Raw genomic sequence first — 25,964 nt, 5'->3', positions numbered from 1 at the left:
TGGAATTACAGAATGTATATTTTAAAGGTATTGTGATTATATAATTTATATAGTTTGTATGTTTTTTGTTTATATACATTTAACAAACATTACTATATGTATGTTAACCCCATAGTCCTAATTTACCCATCCTCCCACCTTTCATTTCGGCTAACAATTAGTTTATTTGATAAGTCTGTGAGTGTCTTTTTTTGTGGAAATATGTTCATTGGTAGCAATCTTAGGATAACATGTATAAATGATATCATAGGATATTTGTCATACCTTTTTGACTTACTTAACCTTATATGATTATTTCTAGGCTCAACTGTAGTCCTGAACACGGCATTGTTTATTTTTTTTCCGAGGCTACTATTCCATGCTGTCCATATACCTCTTCTTTTTGTCCATTCATCTGTTTATGGATCTTTTTTTGCTTCCATTTCTTGGCTATTTCAATATTGCTGCAGTGCACATTTGCCTGCCTCTGTCTTTCCGATTCTGGTGGTCTTAGGTTATAGGCCCAAAAGGTGCCCTGCCGCATCATATGGTAGCTCAGGTTTTACCTTGTAAAGCAGCTCGATTCAGTTTGCGTTAGTGCTGTTACCACTTTACATCCCACCAGCAGCTAGAAGGTACACAGTTCTCTAAAACCCCTTCAGCATTTATAGTTTGTAGACTTTTTGCTGATGGTCATGACTGGTGTGAGCTGAAACCTTTTTGAATTTGAATTTGCCTATGGCTAATAATTCCTTATACTGAGCTTTAGGCATGTCCTTTTTTTTCTTTTCCTTTTTTTTAAAGCGTGAGTACAACTTCCTTCCTCTTATTGACTTCTTGAAAATTTTCTCATGTCTTGAATTTTCTTGCCTATTCCCTACCGCAGGGCATTTTTTGAGGGCAGGTGTCATTTAGAGCCCTGCAGTCCTTGTGACTATTAAGCAACAATTGGCACTGGGTATAAAGCTGCTGTTGTGGGAAACAGCCACAAGCCGGCAGCATTATTACGTTCTCAACTCTTGTTACTAGGGCAACAGAGTCTTCCTGGAGGTAGTGTTCCGAGGTTGTAAACTAGAGTGGAATGTGCTGGGACAAGCCCCCAGAACTTCATGTCTCCTTACTTCTGTTTGTTTTTTCAATTTAATTTCTATTTCTTATCGGAGTAAATTTGATTAGAGTGTTTTGATTGTCTGGCTGTACAGAATCTGCTCAATGATTCATACATATGTCTGTTCATCTTCGGATCCTGTTAGCATGTATGTGATTACACAATATATATTTTAAAGGTATTGGTGATTATATAATTCATATAGTTTTTCTGTTATATGTTTATATACATTTAACATACATTAGTATATGTATGTAAACACCATAGTCCTAATTTACCCATCCTCCCACCTTTCATTTTGGCTAACCATTAGTTTATTTGATAAGTCTGTGAGTGTCTTTTTTTGTGGAAATATGTTCATTGGTAGCAATCTTAGGATAACATGTATAAATGATATCATAGGATATTTGTCATACCCTTTTTTTTTAATTAATAGCTACTTTATTTATTTATTTATCTATTTATTTAGCTGTGTTGGGTCTTCGTTTCGTGCGAGGGCTTTCTCTAGTTGCGGCAAGCGGGGGCCACTCTTCATTGCGGTGCGCGGGCCTCTCACTATCGTGGCCCCTTCCGTTGCGGGGCACAGGCTCCAGATGCGCAGGCTCAGCAGTTGTGGCTCACGGTCCCAGTTGCTCTGTGGCACGTGGGATCCTCCCAGACCAGGGCTCGAACCCGCGTCCCCTGCATTAGCAGGCAGATTCTCTATCACTGCGCCACCAGGGAAGCCCCTGTCATACCCTTTTGACTTACTTAACCTTATATGATTATTTCTAGGCTCAACTGTAGTCCTGAAAACGGCATTGTTCATTTTGTTCCCGAGGCTTCTATTCCATTTGGTACGTATACCACTTCGTCTTTGTCCATTCATCTGTTTATGGACCTTTTTTTTGCTTCCATGTCTTGGCTATTTCAATATTGCTGCAGTGCACATTTGCCTGCCTCTGTCTTTCCGATTCTGGTGGTCTTAGTTAATAGGCTCAAAAGGTGCCCTGTCGCATCATATGGTAGCTCAGTTTTTACCTTGTAAAGCAGCTCCATTCCGTTTTTGTTAGTGCTGTTACCACTTTAGATCCCACCAGAGCTAGGAGGTACAGAGTTCTCTAAAACCCCTTCTGCATTTATAGTTTGTGGACTTTTTGCTGATGGCCATTTGACCTGTGTGAGCTGAAACCTTTTTGGAGGTTGGATAGGCATGTGGCTAATAATTCCTTACACTGAGCTTTAGGCATCCCCTTTTTCTTCTTTTCCTTTTTTTGTTAAAGAGTGAGTACAACTTCCCTCTTCATATTGACTTCCTGAAAAATTTCTCATGTGTTGAATTTTCTTGCCTATTCCCTACCCCAGGGCCTTTTTTGAAGGCAGGTGTCATTTAGTGCCCTGCAGTCCTTGTGACTATTAAGCAACAATAGGCACTGGGTATAAAGCTGCTGTTGTGGGAAACAGCCACAAGGCGGCAGCATTATTACGTTCTCAACTCTTGTTACTAGGGCAACAGAGTCTTCCTCTAGGTAGTGTTCCGAGGTTGTGAGTTAGAGTGGAATGTGCTGGGAGAAGCCCCGAGAAGTTTATGTCTCCTTACTTCTGTTTGTTTTTTAAATTTAATTTCTATTTCTTATCGGAGTAAATTTGATTAGAGTGTTTTCATTGTCTGGCTGTACAGAATCTGCTCAATGATTCATACATATGTCTGTTCATCTTCGGATCCTGTTAGCATGTATGTGATTACACAATATATATTTTAAAGGTATTGGTGATTATATAATTCATATAGTTTATCTGTTATATGTTTACATACATTTAACATACATTAGTATATGTATGTAAACGCCATAGTCCTAATTTACCCATCCTCCCACCTTTCAGTTTGGCTAACCATTAGTTTATTTGATAAGTCTGTGAGTGTCTTTTTTTGTGGAAATATGTTCATTGGTAGCAATCTTAGGATAACATGTATAAATGATATCATAGGATATTTGTCATACCCTTTTGACTTACTTAACCTTATATGATTATTTCTAGGCTCAACTGTAGTCCTGAAAACGGCATTGTTCATTTTGTTCCCGAGGCTTCTATTCCATTTGGTACGTATACCACTTTGTCTTTGTCCATTCATCTGTTTATGGACCTTTTTTTTGCTTCCATGTCTTGGCTATATCAATGTTGTTGCAGTTCACATTTGCCTGCCTCTGTCTTTCCGATTCTGGTGGTCTTAGGTTATAGGCCCAAAAGGTGCCCTGCCGCATCATATGGTAGCTCAATTTTTACCTTTGTAGCAGCTCCATTCAGTTTTCGTTAGTGCTGTTACCACTTTACATCCCACGAGCAGCTAGAAGGTACACATTTTTCTCAAACCCCTTAAGCATTTATAGTTTGTAGTCTTTTTGCTGATGGTCATGACTGGTGTGAGCTGAAACCTTTTTGAATTTGAATTTGCATGTGGCTAATAATTCCTTATACTGAGCTTTAAGCATGTCCTTTTTTTTCTTTTCCTTTTTTTGATAAAGAGTGAGTACAACTTCCCTCTTCATATTGACTTCTTGAAAAATTTCTCATGTGTTGAATTTTCTTGCCTATTCCCCACTCCAGGGCATTTCTTGAGGGCAGGTGTCATTTAGAGCCCTGCAATCCTTGTGACTATGAAGCAACCATTAGCAGTGTGTTTAAAGCTGCTGTTGTGGGAAACAGCCACAAGGCAGCAGCATTATTACATTCTCAATTCTTGTTACTAGGGCAACAGAGTCTTCCTGGAGGTAGTGTTCCGAGGTTGTAAACTAGAGTGGAATGTGCTGGGACAAGCCCCCAGAACTTTATGTCTCCTTACTTATGTTTGTTTTTTAAATTTAATTTCTATTTCTTATCGGAGTAAATTTGATTAGAGTGTTTTGATTGTCTGGCTGTACAGAATCTACTCAATGATTCACACATATGTCTGTTCCTCTTCGGATCATGTTAGCATGTATGGAATTACAGAATGTATATTTTAAAGGTATTGTGATTATATAATTTATATAGTTTGTATGTTTTTTGTTTATATACATTTAACAAACATTACTATATGTATGTTAACCCCATAGTCCTAATTTACCCATCCTCCCACCTTTCATTTCGGCTAACAATTAGTTTATTTGATAAGTCTGTGAGTGTCTTTTTTTGTGGAAATATGTTCATTGGTAGCAATCTTAGGATAACATGTATAAATGATATCATAGGATATTTGTCATACCTTTTTGACTTACTTAACCTTATATGATTATTTCTAGGCTCAACTGTAGTCCTGAACACGGCATTGTTTATTTTTTTTCCGAGGCTACTATTCCATGCTGTCCATATACCTCTTCTTTTTGTCCATTCATCTGTTTATGGATCTTTTTTTGCTTCCATTTCTTGGCTATTTCAATATTGCTGCAGTGCACATTTGCCTGCCTCTGTCTTTCCGATTCTGGTGGTCTTAGGTTATAGGCCCAAAAGGTGCCCTGCCGCATCATATGGTAGCTCAGGTTTTACCTTGTAAAGCAGCTCGATTCAGTTTGCGTTAGTGCTGTTACCACTTTACATCCCACCAGCAGCTAGAAGGTACACAGTTCTCTAAAACCCCTTCAGCATTTATAGTTTGTAGACTTTTTGCTGATGGTCATGACTGGTGTGAGCTGAAACCTTTTTGAATTTGAATTTGCCTATGGCTAATAATTCCTTATACTGAGCTTTAGGCATGTCCTTTTTTTTCTTTTCCTTTTTTTTAAAGCGTGAGTACAACTTCCTTCCTCTTATTGACTTCTTGAAAATTTTCTCATGTCTTGAATTTTCTTACCTATTCCCTACCACAGGGCATTTTTTGAGGGCAGGTGTCATTTAGAGCCCTGCAGTCCTTGTGACTATTAAGCAACAATTGGCACTGGGTATAAAGCTGCTGTTGTGGGAAACAGCCACAAGGCGGCAGCATTATTACGTTCTCAACTCTTGTTACTAGGGCAACAGAGTCTTCCTGGAGGTAGTGTTCCGAGGTTGTAAACTAGAGTGGAATGTGCTGGGACAAGCCCCCAGAACTTCATGTCTCCTTACTTCTGTTTGTTTTTTCAATTTAATTTCTATTTCTTATCGGAGTAAATTTGATTAGAGTGTTTTGATTGTCTGGCTGTACAGAATCTGCTCAATGATTCATACATATGTCTGTTCATCTTCGGATCCTGTTAGCATGTATGTGATTACACAATATATATTTTAAAGGTATTGGTGATTATATAATTCATATAGTTTTTCTGTTATATGTTTATATACATTTAACATACATTAGTATATGTATGTAAACACCATAGTCCTAATTTACCCATCCTCCGACCTTTCATTTTGGCTAACCATTAGTTTATTTGATAAGTCTGTGAGTGTCTTTTTTTGTGGAAATATGTTCATTGGTAGCAATCTTAGGATAACATGTATAAATGATATCATAGGATATTTGTCATACCCTTTTTTTTTAATTAATAGCTACTTTATTTATTTATTTATCTATTTATTTAGCTGTGTTGGGTCTTCGTTTCGTGCGAGGGCTTTCTCTAGTTGCGGCAAGCGGGGGCCACTCTTCATTGCGGTGCGCGGGCCTCTCACTATCGTGGCCCCTTCCGTTGCGGGGCACAGGCTCCAGATGCGCAGGCTCAGCAGTTGTGGCTCACGGTCCCAGTTGCTCTGTGGCACGTGGGATCCTCCCAGACCAGGGCTCGAACCCGCGTCCCCTGCATTAGCAGGCAGATTCTCTATCACTGCGCCACCAGGGAAGCCCCTGTCATACCCTTTTGACTTACTTAACCTTATATGATTATTTCTAGGCTCAACTGTAGTCCTGAAAACGGCATTGTTCATTTTGTTCCCGAGGCTTCTATTCCATTTGGTACGTATACCACTTCGTCTTTGTCCATTCATCTGTTTATGGACCTTTTTTTTGCTTCCATGTCTTGGCTATTTCAATATTGCTGCAGTGCACATTTGCCTGCCTCTGTCTTTCCGATTCTGGTGGTCTTAGTTAATAGGCTCAAAAGGTGCCCTGTCGCATCATATGGTAGCTCAGTTTTTACCTTGTAAAGCAGCTCCATTCCGTTTTTGTTAGTGCTGTTACCACTTTAGATCCCACCAGAGCTAGGAGGTACAGAGTTCTCTAAAACCCCTTCTGCATTTATAGTTTGTGGACTTTTTGCTGATGGCCATTTGACCTGTGTGAGCTGAAACCTTTTTGGAGGTTGGATAGGCATGTGGCTAATAATTCCTTACACTGAGCTTTAGGCATCCCCTTTTTCTTCTTTTCCTTTTTTTGTTAAAGAGTGAGTACAACTTCCCTCTTCATATTGACTTCCTGAAAAATTTCTCATGTGTTGAATTTTCTTGCCTATTCCCTACCCCAGGGCCTTTTTTGAAGGCAGGTGTCATTTAGTGCCCTGCAGTCCTTGTGACTATTAAGCAACAATAGGCACTGGGTATAAAGCTGCTGTTGTGGGAAACAGCCACAAGGCGGCAGCATTATTACGTTCTCAACTCTTGTTACTAGGGCAACAGAGTCTTCCTCTAGGTAGTGTTCCGAGGTTGTGAGTTAGAGTGGAATGTGCTGGGAGAAGCCCCGAGAAGTTTATGTCTCCTTACTTCTGTTTGTTTTTTAAATTTAATTTCTATTTCTTATCGGAGTAAATTTGATTAGAGTGTTTTCATTGTCTGGCTGTACAGAATCTGCTCAATGATTCATACATATGTCTGTTCATCTTCGGATCCTGTTAGCATGTATGTGATTACACAATATATATTTTAAAGGTATTGGTGATTATATAATTCATATAGTTTATCTGTTATATGTTTACATACATTTAACATACATTAGTATATGTATGTAAACGCCATAGTCCTAATTTACCCATCCTCCCACCTTTCAGTTTGGCTAACCATTAGTTTATTTGATAAGTCTGTGAGTGTCTTTTTTTGTGGAAATATGTTCATTGGTAGCAATCTTAGGATAACATGTATAAATGATATCATAGGATATTTGTCATACCCTTTTGACTTACTTAACCTTATATGATTATTTCTAGGCTCAACTGTAGTCCTGAAAACGGCATTGTTCATTTTGTTCCCGAGGCTTCTATTCCATTTGGTACGTATACCACTTTGTCTTTGTCCATTCATCTGTTTATGGACCTTTTTTTTGCTTCCATGTCTTGGCTATATCAATGTTGTTGCAGTTCACATTTGCCTGCCTCTGTCTTTCCGATTCTGGTGGTCTTAGGTTATAGGCCCAAAAGGTGCCCTGCCGCATCATATGGTAGCTCAATTTTTACCTTTGTAGCAGCTCCATTCAGTTTTCGTTAGTGCTGTTACCACTTTACATCCCACGAGCAGCTAGAAGGTACACATTTTTCTCAAACCCCTTAAGCATTTATAGTTTGTAGTCTTTTTGCTGATGGTCATGACTGGTGTGAGCTGAAACCTTTTTGAATTTGAATTTGCATGTGGCTAATAATTCCTTATACTGAGCTTTAAGCATGTCCTTTTTTTTCTTTTCCTTTTTTTGATAAAGAGTGAGTACAACTTCCCTCTTCATATTGACTTCTTGAAAAATTTCTCATGTGTTGAATTTTCTTGCCTATTCCCCACTCCAGGGCATTTCTTGAGGGCAGGTGTCATTTAGAGCCCTGCAATCCTTGTGACTATGAAGCAACCATTAGCAGTGTGTTTAAAGCTGCTGTTGTGGGAAACAGCCACAAGGCAGCAGCATTATTACATTCTCAATTCTTGTTACTAGGGCAACAGAGTCTTCCTGGAGGTAGTGTTCCGAGGTTGTAAACTAGAGTGGAATGTGCTGGGACAAGCCCCCAGAACTTTATGTCTCCTTACTTATGTTTGTTTTTTAAATTTAATTTCTATTTCTTATCGGAGTAAATTTGATTAGAGTGTTTTGATTGTCTGGCTGTACAGAATCTACTCAATGATTCACACATATGTCTGTTCCTCTTCGGATCATGTTAGCATGTATGGAATTACAGAATGTATATTTTAAAGGTATTGTGATTATATAATTTATATAGTTTGTATGTTTTTTGTTTATATACATTTAACAAACATTACTATATGTATGTTAACCCCATAGTCCTAATTTACCCATCCTCCCACCTTTCATTTTGGCTAACAATTAGTTTATTTGATAAGTCTGTGAGTGTCTTTTTTTGTGGAAATATGTTCATTGGTAGCAATCTTAGGATAACATGTATAAATGATATCATAGGATATTTGTCATACCTTTTTGACTTACTTAACCTTATATGATTATTTCTAGGCTCAACTGTAGTCCTGAACACGGCATTGTTTTTTTTTTTCCGAGGCTACTATTCCATGCTGTCCATATACCTCTTCTTTTTGTCCATTCATCTGTTTATGGATTTTTTTTGCTTCCATTTCTTGGCTATTTCAATATTGCTGCAGTGCACATTTGCCTGCCTCTGTCTTTCCGATTCTGGTGGTCTTAGGTTATAGGCCCAAAAGGTGCCCTGCCGCATCATATGGTAGCTCAGGTTTTACCTTGTAAAGCAGCTCGATTCAGTTTGCGTTAGTGCTGTTACCACTTTACATCCCACCAGCAGCTAGAAGGTACACAGTTCTCTAAAACCCCTTCAGCATTTATAGTTTGTAGACTTTTTGCTGATGGTCATGACTGGTGTGAGCTGAAACCTTTTTGAATTTGAATTTGCCTATGGCTAATAATTCCTTATACTGAGCTTTAGGCATGTCCTTTTTTTTCTTTTCCTTTTTTTTAAAGCGTGAGTACAACTTCCTTCCTCTTATTGACTTCTTGAAAATTTTCTCATGTCTTGAATTTTCTTGCCTATTCCCTACCGCAGGGCATTTTTTGAGGGCAGGTGTCATTTAGAGCCCTGCAGTCCTTGTGACTATTAAGCAACAATTGGCACTGGGTATAAAGCTGCTGTTGTGGGAAACAGCCACAAGGCGGCAGCATTATTACGTTCTCAACTCTTGTTACTAGGGCAACAGAGTCTTCCTGGAGGTAGTGTTCCGAGGTTGTAAACTAGAGTGGAATGTGCTGGGACAAGCCCCCAGAACTTCATGTCTCCTTACTTCTGTTTGTTTTTTCAATTTAATTTCTATTTCTTATCGGAGTAAATTTGATTAGAGTGTTTTGATTGTCTGGCTGTACAGAATCTGCTCAATGATTCATACATATGTCTGTTCATCTTCGGATCCTGTTAGCATGTATGTGATTACACAATATATATTTTAAAGGTATTGGTGATTATATAATTCATATAGTTTTTCTGTTATATGTTTATATACATTTAACATACATTAGTATATGTATGTAAACACCATAGTCCTAATTTACCCATCCTCCCACCTTTCATTTTGGCTAACCATTAGTTTATTTGATAAGTCTCTGAGTGTCTTTTTTTGTGGAAATATGTTCATTGGTAGCAATCTTAGGATAACATGTATAAATGATATCATAGGATATTTGTCATACCCTTTTTTTTTAATTAATAGCTACTTTATTTATTTATTTATCTATTTATTTAGCTGTGTTGGGTCTTCGTTTCGTGCGAGGGCTTTCTCTAGTTGCGGCAAGCGGGGGCCACTCTTCATTGCGGTGCGCGGGCCTCTCACTATCGTGGCCCCTTCCGTTGCGGGGCACAGGCTCCAGATGCGCAGGCTCAGCAGTTGTGGCTCACGGTCCCAGTTGCTCTGTGGCACGTGGGATCCTCCCAGACCAGGGCTCGAACCCGCGTCCCCTGCATTAGCAGGCAGATTCTCTATCACTGCGCCACCAGGGAAGCCCCTGTCATACCCTTTTGACTTACTTAACCTTATATGATTATTTCTAGGCTCAACTGTAGTCCTGAAAACGGCATTGTTCATTTTGTTCCCGAGGCTTCTATTCCATTTGGTACGTATACCACTTCGTCTTTGTCCATTCATCTGTTTATGGACCTTTTTTTTGCTTCCATGTCTTGGCTATTTCAATATTGCTGCAGTGCACATTTGCCTGCCTCTGTCTTTCCGATTCTGGTGGTCTTAGTTAATAGGCTCAAAAGGTGCCCTGTCGCATCATATGGTAGCTCAGTTTTTACCTTGTAAAGCAGCTCCATTCCGTTTTTGTTAGTGCTGTTACCACTTTAGATCCCACCAGAGCTAGGAGGTACAGAGTTCTCTAAAACCCCTTCTGCATTTATAGTTTGTGGACTTTTTGCTGATGGCCATTTGACCTGTGTGAGCTGAAACCTTTTTGGAGGTTGGATAGGCATGTGGCTAATAATTCCTTACACTGAGCTTTAGGCATCCCCTTTTTCTTCTTTTCCTTTTTTTGTTAAAGAGTGAGTACAACTTCCCTCTTCATATTGACTTCCTGAAAAATTTCTCATGTGTTGAATTTTCTTGCCTATTCCCTACCCCAGGGCCTTTTTTGAAGGCAGGTGTCATTTAGTGCCCTGCAGTCCTTGTGACTATTAAGCAACAATAGGCACTGGGTATAAAGCTGCTGTTGTGGGAAACAGCCACAAGGCGGCAGCATTATTACGTTCTCAACTCTTGTTACTAGGGCAACAGAGTCTTCCTCTAGGTAGTGTTCCGAGGTTGTGAGTTAGAGTGGAATGTGCTGGGAGAAGCCCCGAGAAGTTTATGTCTCCTTACTTCTGTTTGTTTTTTAAATTTAATTTCTATTTCTTATCGGAGTAAATTTGATTAGAGTGTTTTCATTGTCTGGCTGTACAGAATCTGCTCAATGATTCATACATATGTCTGTTCATCTTCGGATCCTGTTAGCATGTATGTGATTACACAATATATATTTTAAAGGTATTGGTGATTATATAATTCATATAGTTTATCTGTTATATGTTTACATACGTTTAACATACATTAGTATATGTATGTAAACGCCATAGTCCTAATTTACCCATCCTCCCACCTTTCAGTTTGGCTAACCATTAGTTTATTTGATAAGTCTGTGAGTGTCTTTTTTTGTGGAAATATGTTCATTGGTAGCAATCTTAGGATAACATGTATAAATGATATCATAGGATATTTGTCATACCCTTTTGACTTACTTAACCTTATATGATTATTTCTAGGCTCAACTGTAGTCCTGAAAACGGCATTGTTCATTTTGTTCCCGAGGCTTCTATTCCATTTGGTACGTATACCACTTCGTCTTTGTCCATTCATCTGTTTATGGACCTTTTTTTTGCTTCCATGTCTTGGCTATATCAATGTTGTTGCAGTTCACATTTGCCTGCCTCTGTCTTTCCGATTCTGGTGGTCTTAGGTTATAGGCCCAAAAGGTGCCCTGCTGCATCATATGGTAGCTCAATTTTTACCTTTGTAGCAGCTCCATTCAGTTTTCGTTAGTGCTGTTACCACTTTACATCCCACGAGCAGCTAGAAGGTACACATTTTTCTCAAACCCCTTAAGCATTTATAGTTTGTAGTCTTTTTGCTGATGGTCATGACTGGTGTGAGCTGAAACCTTTTTGAATTTGAATTTGCATGTGGCTAATAATTCCTTATACTGAGCTTTAAGCATGTCCTTTTTTTTCTTTTCCTTTTTTTGATAAAGAGTGAGTACAACTTCCCTCTTCATATTGACTTCTTGAAAAATTTCTCATGTGTTGAATTTTCTTGCCTATTCCCCACTCCAGGGCATTTCTTGAGGGCAGGTGTCATTTAGAGCCCTGCAATCCTTGTGACTATGAAGCAACCATTAGCAGTGTGTTTAAAGCTGCTGTTGTGGGAAACAGCCACAAGGCAGCAGCATTATTACATTCTCAATTCTTGTTACTAGGGCAACAGAGTCTTCCTGGAGGTAGTGTTCCGAGGTTGTAAACTAGAGTGGAATGTGCTGGGACAAGCCCCCAGAACTTTATGTCTCCTTACTTATGTTTGTTTTTTAAATTTAATTTCTATTTCTTATCGGAGTAAATTTGATTAGAGTGTTTTGATTGTCTGGCTGTACAGAATCTACTCAATGATTCACACATATGTCTGTTCCTCTTCGGATCATGTTAGCATGTATGGAATTACAGAATGTATATTTTAAAGGTATTGTGATTATATAATTTATATAGTTTGTATGTTTTTTGTTTATATACATTTAACAAACATTACTATATGTATGTTAACCCCATAGTCCTAATTTACCCATCCTCCCACCTTTCATTTTGGCTAACAATTAGTTTATTTGATAAGTCTGTGAGTGTCTTTTTTTGTGGAAATATGTTCATTGGTAGCAATCTTAGGATAACATGTATAAATGATATCATAGGATATTTGTCATACCTTTTTGACTTACTTAACCTTATATGATTATTTCTAGGCTCAACTGTAGTCCTGAACACGGCATTGTTTATTTTTTTTCCGAGGCTACTATTCCATGCTGTCCATATACCTCTTCTTTTTGTCCATTCATCTGTTTATGGATCTTTTTTTGCTTCCATTTCTTGGCTATTTCAATATTGCTGCAGTGCACATTTGCCTGCCTCTGTCTTTCCGATTCTGGTGGTCTTAGGTTATAGGCCCAAAAGGTGCCCTGCCGCATCATATGGTAGCTCAGGTTTTACCTTGTAAAGCAGCTCGATTCAGTTTGCGTTAGTGCTGTTACCACTTTACATCCCACCAGCAGCTAGAAGGTACACAGTTCTCTAAAACCCCTTCAGCATTTATAGTTTGTAGACTTTTTGCTGATGGTCATGACTGGTGTGAGCTGAAACCTTTTTGAATTTGAATTTGCCTATGGCTAATAATTCCTTATACTGAGCTTTAGGCATGTCCTTTTTTTTCTTTTCCTTTTTTTTAAAGCGTGAGTACAACTTCCTTCCTCTTATTGACTTCTTGAAAATTTTCTCATGTCTTGAATTTTCTTGCCTATTCCCTACCGCAGGGCATTTTTTGAGGGCAGGTGTCATTTAGAGCCCTGCAGTCCTTGTGACTATTAAGCAACAATTGGCACTGGGTATAAAGCTGCTGTTGTGGGAAACAGCCACAAGGCGGCAGCATTATTACGTTCTCAACTCTTGTTACTAGGGCAACAGAGTCTTCCTCTAGGTAGTGTTCCGAGGTTGTGAGTTAGAGTGGAATGTGCTGGGAGAAGCCCCGAGAAGTTTATGTCTCCTTACTTCTGTTTGTTTTTTAAATTTAATTTCTATTTCTTATCGGAGTAAATTTGATTAGAGTGTTTTCATTGTCTGGCTGTACAGAATCTGCTCAATGATTCATACATATGTCTGTTCATCTTCGGATCCTGTTAGCATGTATGTGATTACACAATATATATTTTAAAGGTATTGGTGATTATATAATTCATATAGTTTATCTGTTATATGTTTACATACGTTTAACATACATTAGTATATGTATGTAAACGCCATAGTCCTAATTTACCCATCCTCCCACCTTTCAGTTTGGCTAACCATTAGTTTATTTGATAAGTCTGTGAGTGTCTTTTTTTGTGGAAATATGTTCATTGGTAGCAATCTTAGGATAACATGTATAAATGATATCATAGGATATTTGTCATACCCTTTTTTTTTAATTAATAGCTACTTTATTTATTTATTTATCTATTTATTTAGCTGTGTTGGGTCTTCGTTTCGTGCGAGGGCTTTCTCTAGTTGCGGTAAGCGGGGGCCACTCTTCATTGCGGTGCGCGGGCCTCTCACTATCGTGGCCCCTTCCGTTGCGGGGCACAGGCTCCAGATGCGCAGGCTCAGCAGTTGTGGCTCACGGTCCCAGTTGCTCTGTGGCACGTGGGATCCTCCCAGACCAGGGCTCGAACCCGCGTCCCCTGCATTAGCAGGCAGATTCTCTATCACTGCGCCACCAGGGAAGCCCCTGTCATACCCTTTTGACTTACTTAACCTTATATGATTATTTCTAGGCTCAACTGTAGTCCTGAAAACGGCATTGTTCATTTTGTTCCCGAGGCTTCTATTCCATTTGGTACGTATACCACTTCGTCTTTGTCCATTCATCTGTTTATGGACCTTTTTTTTGCTTCCATGTCTTGGCTATTTCAATATTGCTGCAGTGCACATTTGCCTGCCTCTGTCTTTCCGATTCTGGTGGTCTTAGTTAATAGGCTCAAAAGGTGCCCTGTCGCATCATATGGTAGCTCAGTTTTTACCTTGTAAAGCAGCTCCATTCCGTTTTTGTTAGTGCTGTTACCACTTTAGATCCCACCAGAGCTAGGAGGTACAGAGTTCTCTAAAACCCCTTCTGCATTTATAGTTTGTGGACTTTTTGCTGATGGCCATTTGACCTGTGTGAGCTGAAACCTTTTTGGAGGTTGGATAGGCATGTGGCTAATAATTCCTTACACTGAGCTTTAGGCATCCCCTTTTTCTTCTTTTCCTTTTTTTGTTAAAGAGTGAGTACAACTTCCCTCTTCATATTGACTTCCTGAAAAATTTCTCATGTGTTGAATTTTCTTGCCTATTCCCTACCCCAGGGCCTTTTTTGAAGGCAGGTGTCATTTAGTGCCCTGCAGTCCTTGTGACTATTAAGCAACAATAGGCACTGGGTATAAAGCTGCTGTTGTGGGAAACAGCCACAAGGCGGCAGCATTATTACGTTCTCAACTCTTGTTACTAGGGCAACAGAGTCTTCCTCTAGGTAGTGTTCCGAGGTTGTGAGTTAGAGTGGAATGTGCTGGGAGAAGCCCCGAGAAGTTTATGTCTCCTTACTTCTGTTTGTTTTTTAAATTTAATTTCTATTTCTTATCGGAGTAAATTTGATTAGAGTGTTTTCATTGTCTGGCTGTACAGAATCTGCTCAATGATTCATACATATGTCTGTTCATCTTCGGATCCTGTTAGCATGTATGTGATTACACAATATATATTTTAAAGGTATTGGTGATTATATAATTCATATAGTTTATCTGTTATATGTTTACATACATTTAACATACATTAGTATATGTATGTAAACGCCATAGTCCTAATTTACCCATCCTCCCACCTTTCAGTTTGGCTAACCATTAGTTTATTTGATAAGTCTGTGAGTGTCTTTTTTTGTGGAAATATGTTCATTGGTAGCAATCTTAGGATAACATGTATAAATGATATCATAGGATATTTGTCATACCCTTTTGACTTACTTAACCTTATATGATTATTTCTAGGCTCAACTGTAGTCCTGAAAACGGCATTGTTCATTTTGTTCCCGAGGCTTCTATTCCATTTGGTACGTATACCACTTCGTCTTTGTCCATTCATCTGTTTATGGACCTTTTTTTTGCTTCCATGTCTTGGCTATATCAATGTTGTTGCAGTTCACATTTGCCTGCCTCTGTCTTTCCGATTCTGGTGGTCTTAGGTTATAGGCCCAAAAGGTGCCCTGCCGCATCATATGGTAGCTCAATTTTTACCTTTGTAGCAGCTCCATTCAGTTTTCGTTAGTGCTGTTACCACTTTACATCCCACGAGCAGCTAGAAGGTACACATTTTTCTCAAACCCCTTAAGCATTTATAGTTTGTAGTCTTTTTGCTGATGGTCATGACTGGTGTGAGCTGAAACCTTTTTGAATTTGAATTTGCATGTGGCTAATAATTCCTTATACTGAGCTTTAAGCATGTCCTTTTTTTTCTTTTCCTTTTTTTGATAAAGAGTGAGTACAACTTCCCTCTTCATATTGACTTCTTGAAAAATTTCTCATGTGTTGAATTTTCTTGCCTATTCCCCACTCCAGGGCATTTCTTGAGGGCAGGTGTCATTTAGAGCCCTGCAATCCTTGTGACTATGAAGCAACCATTAGCAGTGTGTTTAAAGCTGCTGTTGTGGGAAACAGCCACAAGGCAGCAGCATTATTACATTCTCAATTCTTGTTACTAGGGCAACAGAGTCTTCCTGGAGGTAGTGTTCCGAGGTTGTAAACTAGAGTGGAATGTGCTGGGACAAGCCCCCAGAACTTTATGTCTCCTTACTTATGTTTGTTTTTTAAATTTAATTTCTATTTCTTATCGGAGTAAATTTGATTAGAGTGTTTTGATTGTCTGGCTGTACAGAATCTACTCAATGATTCACACATATGTCTGTTCCTCTTCGGATCATGTTAGCATGTATGGAATTACAGAATGTATATTTTAAAGGTATTGTGATTATATAATTTATATAGTTTGTATGTTTTTTGTTTATATACATTTAACAAACATTACTATATGTATGTTAACCCCATAGTCCTAATTTACCCATCCTCCCACCTTTCATTTCGGCTAACAATTAGTTTATTTGATAAGTCTGTGAGTGTCTTTTTTTGTGGAAATATGTTCATTGGTAGCAATCTTAGGATAACATGTATAAATGATATCATAGGATATTTGTCATACCTTTTTGACTTACTTAACCTTATATGATTATTTCTAGGCTCAACTGTAGTCCTGAACACGGCATTGTTTATTTTTTTTCCGAGGCTACTATTCCATGCTGTCCATATACCTCTTCTTTTTGTCCATTCATCTGTTTATGGATCTTTTTTTGCTTCCATTTCTTGGCTATTTCAATATTGCTGCAGTGCACATTTGCCTGCCTCTGTCTTTCCGATTCTGGTGGTCTTAGGTTATAGGCCCAAAAGGTGCCCTGCCGCATCATATGGTAGCTCAGGTTTTACCTTGTAAAGCAGCTCGATTCAGTTTGCGTTAGTGCTGTTACCACTTTACATCCCACCAGCAGCTAGAAGGTACACAGTTCTCTAAAACCCCTTCAGCATTTATAGTTTGTAGACTTTTTGCTGATGGTCATGACTGGTGTGAGCTGAAACCTTTTTGAATTTGAATTTGCCTATGGCTAATAATTCCTTATACTGAGCTTTAGGCATGTCCTTTTTTTTCTTTTCCTTTTTTTTAAAGCGTGAGTACAACTTCCTTCCTCTTATTGACTTCTTGAAAATTTTCTCATGTCTTGAATTTTCTTGCCTATTCCCTACCGCAGGGCATTTTTTGAGGGCAGGTGTCATTTAGAGCCCTGCAGTCCTTGTGACTATTAAGCAACAATTGGCACTGGGTATAAAGCTGCTGTTGTGGGAAACAGCCACAAGGCGGCAGCATTATTACGTTCTCAACTCTTGTTACTAGGGCAACAGAGTCTTCCTGGAGGTAGTGTTCTGAGGTTGTAAACTAGAGTGGAATGTGCTGGGACAAGCCCCCAGAACTTCATGTCTCCTTACTTCTGTTTGTTTTTTCAATTTAATTTCTATTTCTTATCGGAGTAAATTTGATTAGAGTGTTTTGATTGTCTGGCTGTACAGAACCTGCTCAATGATTCATACATATGTCTGTTCATCTTCGGATCCTGTTAGCATGTATGTGATTACACAATATATATTTTAAAGGTATTGGTGATTATATAATTCATATAGTTTTTCTGTTATATGTTTATATACATTTCACATACATTAGTATATGTATGTAAACACCATAGTCCTAATTTACCCATCCTCCGACCTTTCATTTTGGCTAACCATTAGTTTATTTGATAAGTCTGTGAGTGTCTTTTTTTGTGGAAATATGTTCATTGGTAGCAATCTTAGGATAACATGTATAAATGATATCATAGGATATTTGTCATACCCTTTTTTTTTAATTAATAGCTACTTTATTTATTTATTTATCTATTTATTTAGCTGTGTTGGGTCTTCGTTTCGTGCGAGGGCTTTCTCTAGTTGCGGCAAGCGGGGGCCACTCTTCATTGCGGTGCGCGGGCCTCTCACTATCGTGGCCCCTTCCGTTGCGGGGCACAGGCTCCAGATGCGCAGGCTCAGCAGTTGTGGCTCACGGTCCCAGTTGCTCTGTGGCACGTGGGATCCTCCCAGACCAGGGCTCGAACCCGCGTCCCCTGCATTAGCAGGCAGATTCTCTATCACTGCGCCACCAGGGAAGCCCCTGTCATACCCTTTTGACTTACTTAACCTTATATGATTATTTCTAGGCTCAACTGTAGTCCTGAAAACGGCATTGTTCATTTTGTTCCCGAGGCTTCTATTCCATTTGGTACGTATACCACTTCGTCTTTGTCCATTCATCTGTTTATGGACCTTTTTTTTGCTTCCATGTCTTGGCTATTTCAATATTGCTGCAGTGCACATTTGCCTGCCTCTGTCTTTCCGATTCTGGTGGTCTTAGTTAATAGGCTCAAAAGGTGCCCTGTCGCATCATATGGTAGCTCAGTTTTTACCTTGTAAAGCAGCTCCATTCCGTTTTTGTTAGTGCTGTTACCACTTTAGATCCCACCAGAGCTAGGAGGTACAGAGTTCTCTAAAACCCCTTCTGCATTTATAGTTTGTGGACTTTTTGCTGATGGCCATTTGACCTGTGTGAGCTGAAACCTTTTTGGAGGTTGGATAGGCATGTGGCTAATAATTCCTTACACTGAGCTTTAGGCATCCCCTTTTTCTTCTTTTCCTTTTTTTGTTAAAGAGTGAGTACAACTTCCCTCTTCATATTGACTTCCTGAAAAATTTCTCATGTGTTGAATTTTCTTGCCTATTCCCTACCCCAGGGCCTTTTTTGAAGGCAGGTGTCATTTAGTGCCCTGCAGTCCTTGTGACTATTAAGCAACAATAGGCACTGGGTATAAAGCTGCTGTTGTGGGAAACAGCCACAAGGCGGCAGCATTATTACGTTCTCAACTCTTGTTACTAGGGCAACAGAGTCTTCCTCTAGGTAGTGTTCCGAGGTTGTGAGTTAGAGTGGAATGTGCTGGGAGAAGCCCCGAGAAGTTTATGTCTCCTTACTTCTGTTTGTTTTTTAAATTTAATTTCTATTTCTTATCGGAGTAAATTTGATTAGAGTGTTTTCATTGTCTGGCTGTACAGAATCTGCTCAATGATTCATACATATGTCTGTTCATCTTCGGATCCTGTTAGCATGTATGTGATTACACAATATATATTTTAAAGGTATTGGTGATTATATAATTCATATAGTTTATCTGTTATATGTTTACATACGTTTAACATACATTAGTATATGTATGTAAACGCCATAGTCCTAATTTACCCATCCTCCCACCTTTCAGTTTGGCTAACCATTAGTTTATTTGATAAGTCTGTGAGTGTCTTTTTTTGTGGAAATATGTTCATTGGTAGCAATCTTAGGATAACATGTATAAATGATATCATAGGATATTTGTCATACCCTTTTGACTTACTTAACCTTATATGATTATTTCTAGGCTCAACTGTAGTCCTGAAAACGGCATTGTTCATTTTGTCCCCGAGGCTTCTATTCCATTTGGTACGTATACCACTTCGTCTTTGTCCATTCATCTGTTTATGGACCTTTTTTTTGCTTCCATGTCTTGGCTATATCAATGTTGTTGCAGTTCACATTTGCCTGCCTCTGTCTTTCCGATTCTGGTGGTCTTAGGTTATAGGCCCAAAAGGTGCCCTGCCGCATCATATGGTAGCTCAATTTTTACCTTTGTAGCAGCTCCATTCAGTTTTCGTTAGTGCTGTTACCACTTTACATCCCACGAGCAGCTAGAAGGTACACATTTTTCTCAAACCCCTTAAGCATTTATAGTTTGTAGTCTTTTTGCTGATGGTCATGACTGGTGTGAGCTGAAACCTTTTTGAATTTGAATTTGCATGTGGCTAATAATTCCTTATACTGAGCTTTAAGCATGTCCTTTTTTTTCTTTTCCTTTTTTTGATAAAGAGTGAGTACAACTTCCCTCTTCATATTGACTTCTTGAAAAATTTCTCATGTGTTGAATTTTCTTGCCTATTCCCCACTCCAGGGCATTTCTTGAGGGCAGGTGTCATTTAGAGCCCTGCAATCCTTGTGACTATGAAGCAACCATTAGCAGTGTGTTTAAAGCTGCTGTTGTGGGAAACAGCCACAAGGCAGCAGCATTATTACATTCTCAATTCTTGTTACTAGGGCAACAGAGTCTTCCTGGAGGTAGTGTTCCGAGGTTGTAAACTAGAGTGGAATGTGCTGGGACAAGCCCCCAGAACTTTATGTCTCCTTACTTATGTTTGTTTTTTAAATTTAATTTCTATTTCTTATCGGAGTAAATTTGATTAGAGTGTTTTGATTGTCTGGCTGTACAGAATCTACTCAATGATTCACACATATGTCTGTTCCTCTTCGGATCATGTTAGCATGTATGGAATTACAGAATGTATATTTTAAAGGTATTGTGATTATATAATTTATATAGTTTGTATGTTTTTTGTTTATATACATTTAACAAACATTACTATATGTATGTTAACCCCATAGTCCTAATTTACCCATCCTCCCACCTTTCATTTCGGCTAACAATTAGTTTATTTGATAAGTCTGTGAGTGTCTTTTTTTGTGGAAATATGTTCATTGGTAGCAATCTTAGGATAACATGTATAAATGATATCATAGGATATTTGTCATACCTTTTTGACTTACTTAACCTTATATGATTATTTCTAGGCTCAACTGTAGTCCTGAACACGGCATTGTTTATTTTTTTTCCGAGGCTACTATTCCATGCTGTCCATATACCTCTTCTTTTTGTCCATTCATCTGTTTATGGATCTTTTTTTGCTTCCATTTCTTGGCTATTTCAATATTGCTGCAGTGCACATTTGCCTGCCTCTGTCTTTCCGATTCTGGTGGTCTTAGGTTATAGGCCCAAAAGGTGCCCTGCCGCATCATATGGTAGCTCAGGTTTTACCTTGTAAAGCAGCTCGATTCAGTTTGCGTTAGTGCTGTTACCACTTTACATCCCACCAGCAGCTAGAAGGTACACAGTTCTCTAAAACCCCTTCAGCATTTATAGTTTGTAGACTTTTTGCTGATGGTCATGACTGGTGTGAGCTGAAACCTTTTTGAATTTGAATTTGCCTATGGCTAATAATTCCTTATACTGAGCTTTAGGCATGTCCTTTTTTTTCTTTTCCTTTTTTTTAAAGCGTGAGTACAACTTCCTTCCTCTTATTGACTTCTTGAAAATTTTCTCATGTCTTGAATTTTCTTGCCTATTCCCTACCGCAGGGCATTTTTTGAGGGCAGGTGTCATTTAGAGCCCTGCAGTCCTTGTGACTATTAAGCAACAATTGGCACTGGGTATAAAGCTGCTGTTGTGGGAAACAGCCACAAGGCGGCAGCATTATTACGTTCTCAACTCTTGTTACTAGGGCAACAGAGTCTTCCTCTAGGTAGTGTTCCGAGGTTGTGAGTTAGAGTGGAATGTGCTGGGAGAAGCCCCGAGAAGTTTATGTCTCCTTACTTCTGTTTGTTTTTTAAATTTAATTTCTATTTCTTATCGGAGTAAATTTGATTAGAGTGTTTTCATTGTCTGGCTGTACAGAATCTGCTCAATGATTCATACATATGTCTGTTCATCTTCGGATCCTGTTAGCATGTATGTGATTACACAATATATATTTTAAAGGTATTGGTGATTATATAATTCATATAGTTTATCTGTTATATGTTTACATACGTTTAACATACATTAGTATATGTATGTAAACGCCATAGTCCTAATTTACCCATCCTCCCACCTTTCAGTTTGGCTAACCATTAGTTTATTTGATAAGTCTGTGAGTGTCTTTTTTTGTGGAAATATGTTCATTGGTAGCAATCTTAGGATAACATGTATAAATGATATCATAGGATATTTGTCATACCCTTTTTTTTTAATTAATAGCTACTTTATTTATTTATTTATCTATTTATTTAGCTGTGTTGGGTCTTCGTTTCGTGCGAGGGCTTTCTCTAGTTGCGGTAAGCGGGGGCCACTCTTCATTGCGGTGCGCGGGCCTCTCACTATCGTGGCCCCTTCCGTTGCGGGGCACAGGCTCCAGATGCGCAGGCTCAGCAGTTGTGGCTCACGGTCCCAGTTGCTCTGTGGCACGTGGGATCCTCCCAGACCAGGGCTCGAACCCGCGTCCCCTGCATTAGCAGGCAGATTCTCTATCACTGCGCCACCAGGGAAGCCCCTGTCATACCCTTTTGACTTACTTAACCTTATATGATTATTTCTAGGCTCAACTGTAGTCCTGAAAACGGCATTGTTCATTTTGTTCCCGAGGCTTCTATTCCATTTGGTACGTATACCACTTCGTCTTTGTCCATTCATCTGTTTATGGACCTTTTTTTTGCTTCCATGTCTTGGCTATTTCAATATTGCTGCAGTGCACATTTGCCTGCCTCTGTCTTTCCGATTCTGGTGGTCTTAGTTAATAGGCTCAAAAGGTGCCCTGTCGCATCATATGGTAGCTCAGTTTTTACCTTGTAAAGCAGCTCCATTCCGTTTTTGTTAGTGCTGTTACCACTTTAGATCCCACCAGAGCTAGGAGGTACAGAGTTCTCTAAAACCCCTTCTGCATTTATAGTTTGTGGACTTTTTGCTGATGGCCATTTGACCTGTGTGAGCTGAAACCTTTTTGGAGGTTGGATAGGCATGTGGCTAATAATTCCTTACACTGAGCTTTAGGCATCCCCTTTTTCTTCTTTTCCTTTTTTTGTTAAAGAGTGAGTACAACTTCCCTCTTCATATTGACTTCCTGAAAAATTTCTCATGTGTTGAATTTTCTTGCCTATTCCCTACCCCAGGGCCTTTTTTGAAGGCAGGTGTCATTTAGTGCCCTGCAGTCCTTGTGACTATTAAGCAACAATAGGCACTGGGTATAAAGCTGCTGTTGTGGGAAACAGCCACAAGGCGGCAGCATTATTACGTTCTCAACTCTTGTTACTAGGGCAACAGAGTCTTCCTCTAGGTAGTGTTCCGAGGTTGTGAGTTAGAGTGGAATGTGCTGGGAGAAGCCCCGAGAAGTTTATGTCTCCTTACTTCTGTTTGTTTTTTAAATTTAATTTCTATTTCTTATCGGAGTAAATTTGATTAGAGTGTTTTCATTGTCTGGCTGTACAGAATCTGCTCAATGATTCATACATATGTCTGTTCATCTTCGGATCCTGTTAGCATGTATGTGATTACACAATATATATTTTAAAGGTATTGGTGATTATATAATTCATATAGTTTATCTGTTATATGTTTACATACGTTTAACATACATTAGTATATGTATGTAAACGCCATAGTCCTAATTTACCCATCCTCCCACCTTTCAGTTTGGCTAACCATTAGTTTATTTGATAAGTCTGTGAGTGTCTTTTTTTGTGGAAATATGTTCATTGGTAGCAATCTTAGGATAACATGTATAAATGATATCATAGGATATTTGTCATACCCTTTTGACTTACTTAACCTTATATGATTATTTCTAGGCTCAACTGTAGTCCTGAAAACGGCATTGTTCATTTTGTCCCCGAGGCTTCTATTCCATTTGGTACGTATACCACTTCGTCTTTGTCCATTCATCTGTTTATGGACCTTTTTTTTGCTTCCATGTCTTGGCTATATCAATGTTGTTGCAGTTCACATTTGCCTGCCTCTGTCTTTCCGATTCTGGTGGTCTTAGGTTATAGGCCCAAAAGGTGCCCTGCCGCATCATATGGTAGCTCAATTTTTACCTTTGTAGCAGCTCCATTCAGTTTTCGTTAGTGCTGTTACCACTTTACATCCCACGAGCAGCTAGAAGGTACACATTTTTCTCAAACCCCTTAAGCATTTATAGTTTGTAGTCTTTTTGCTGATGGTCATGACTGGTGTGAGCTGAAACCTTTTTGAATTTGAATTTGCATGTGGCTAATAATTCCTTATACTGAGCTTTAAGCATGTCCTTTTTTTTCTTTTCCTTTTTTTGATAAAGAGTGAGTACAACTTCCCTCTTCATATTGACTTCTTGAAAAATTTCTCATGTGTTGAATTTTCTTGCCTATTCCCCACTCCAGGGCATTTCTTGAGGGCAGGTGTCATTTAGAGCCCTGCAATCCTTGTGACTATGAAGCAACCATTAGCAGTGTGTTTAAAGCTGCTGTTGTGGGAAACAGCCACAAGGCAGCAGCATTATTACATTCTCAATTCTTGTTACTAGGGCAACAGAGTCTTCCTGGAGGTAGTGTTCCGAGGTTGTAAACTAGAGTGGAATGTGCTGGGACAAGCCCCCAGAACTTTATGTCTCCTTACTTATGTTTGTTTTTTAAATTTAATTTCTATTTCTTATCGGAGTAAATTTGATTAGAGTGTTTTGATTGTCTGGCTGTACAGAATCTACTCAATGATTCACACATATGTCTGTTCCTCTTCGGATCATGTTAGCATGTATGGAATTACAGAATGTATATTTTAAAGGTATTGTGATTATATAATTTATATAGTTTGTATGTTTTTTGTTTATATACATTTAACAAACATTACTATATGTATGTTAACCCCATAGTCCTAATTTACCCATCCTCCCACCTTTCATTTCGGCTAACAATTAGTTTATTTGATAAGTCTGTGAGTGTCTTTTTTTGTGGAAATATGTTCATTGGTAGCAATCTTAGGATAACATGTATAAATGATATCATAGGATATTTGTCATACCTTTTTGACTTACTTAACCTTATATGATTATTTCTAGGCTCAACTGTAGTCCTGAACACGGCATTGTTTATTTTTTTTCCGAGGCTACTATTCCATGCTGTCCATATACCTCTTCTTTTTGTCCATTCATCTGTTTATGGATCTTTTTTTGCTTCCATTTCTTGGCTATTTCAATATTGCTGCAGTGCACATTTGCCTGCCTCTGTCTTTCCGATTCTGGTGGTCTTAGGTTATAGGCCCAAAAGGTGCCCTGCCGCATCATATGGTAGCTCAGGTTTTACCTTGTAAAGCAGCTCGATTCAGTTTGCGTTAGTGCTGTTACCACTTTACATCCCACCAGCAGCTAGAAGGTACACAGTTCTCTAAAACCCCTTCAGCATTTATAGTTTGTAGACTTTTTGCTGATGGTCATGACTGGTGTGAGCTGAAACCTTTTTGAATTTGAATTTGCCTATGGCTAATAATTCCTTATACTGAGCTTTAGGCATGTCCTTTTTTTTCTTTTCCTTTTTTTTAAAGCGTGAGTACAACTTCCTTCCTCTTATTGACTTCTTGAAAATTTTCTCATGTCTTGAATTTTCTTGCCTATTCCCTACCGCAGGGCATTTTTTGAGGGCAGGTGTCATTTAGAGCCCTGCAGTCCTTGTGACTATTAAGCAACAATTGGCACTGGGTATAAAGCTGCTGTTGTGGGAAACAGCCACAAGGCGGCAGCATTATTACGTTCTCAACTCTTGTTACTAGGGCAACAGAGTCTTCCTCTAGGTAGTGTTCCGAGGTTGTGAGTTAGAGTGGAATGTGCTGGGAGAAGCCCCGAGAAGTTTATGTCTCCTTACTTCTGTTTGTTTTTTAAATTTAATTTCTATTTCTTATCGGAGTAAATTTGATTAGAGTGTTTTCATTGTCTGGCTGTACAGAATCTGCTCAATGATTCATACATATGTCTGTTCATCTTCGGATCCTGTTAGCATGTATGTGATTACACAATATATATTTTAAAGGTATTGGTGATTATATAATTCATATAGTTTATCTGTTATATGTTTACATACGTTTAACATACATTAGTATATGTATGTAAACGCCATAGTCCTAATTTACCCATCCTCCCACCTTTCAGTTTGGCTAACCATTAGTTTATTTGATAAGTCTGTGAGTGTCTTTTTTTGTGGAAATATGTTCATTGGTAGCAATCTTAGGATAACATGTATAAATGATATCATAGGATATTTGTCATACCCTTTTTTTTTAATTAATAGCTACTTTATTTATTTATTTATCTATTTATTTAGCTGTGTTGGGTCTTCGTTTCGTGCGAGGGCTTTCTCTAGTTGCGGTAAGCGGGGGCCACTCTTCATTGCGGTGCGCGGGCCTCTCACTATCGTGGCCCCTTCCGTTGCGGGGCACAGGCTCCAGATGCGCAGGC

This window comes from Balaenoptera acutorostrata, chromosome 1 (assembly GCF_949987535.1).
Source record: "Balaenoptera acutorostrata chromosome 1, mBalAcu1.1, whole genome shotgun sequence".
Lineage (NCBI taxonomy): Eukaryota > Metazoa > Chordata > Mammalia > Artiodactyla > Balaenopteridae > Balaenoptera > Balaenoptera acutorostrata.
This window is presented reverse-complemented; position numbering follows the sequence as displayed.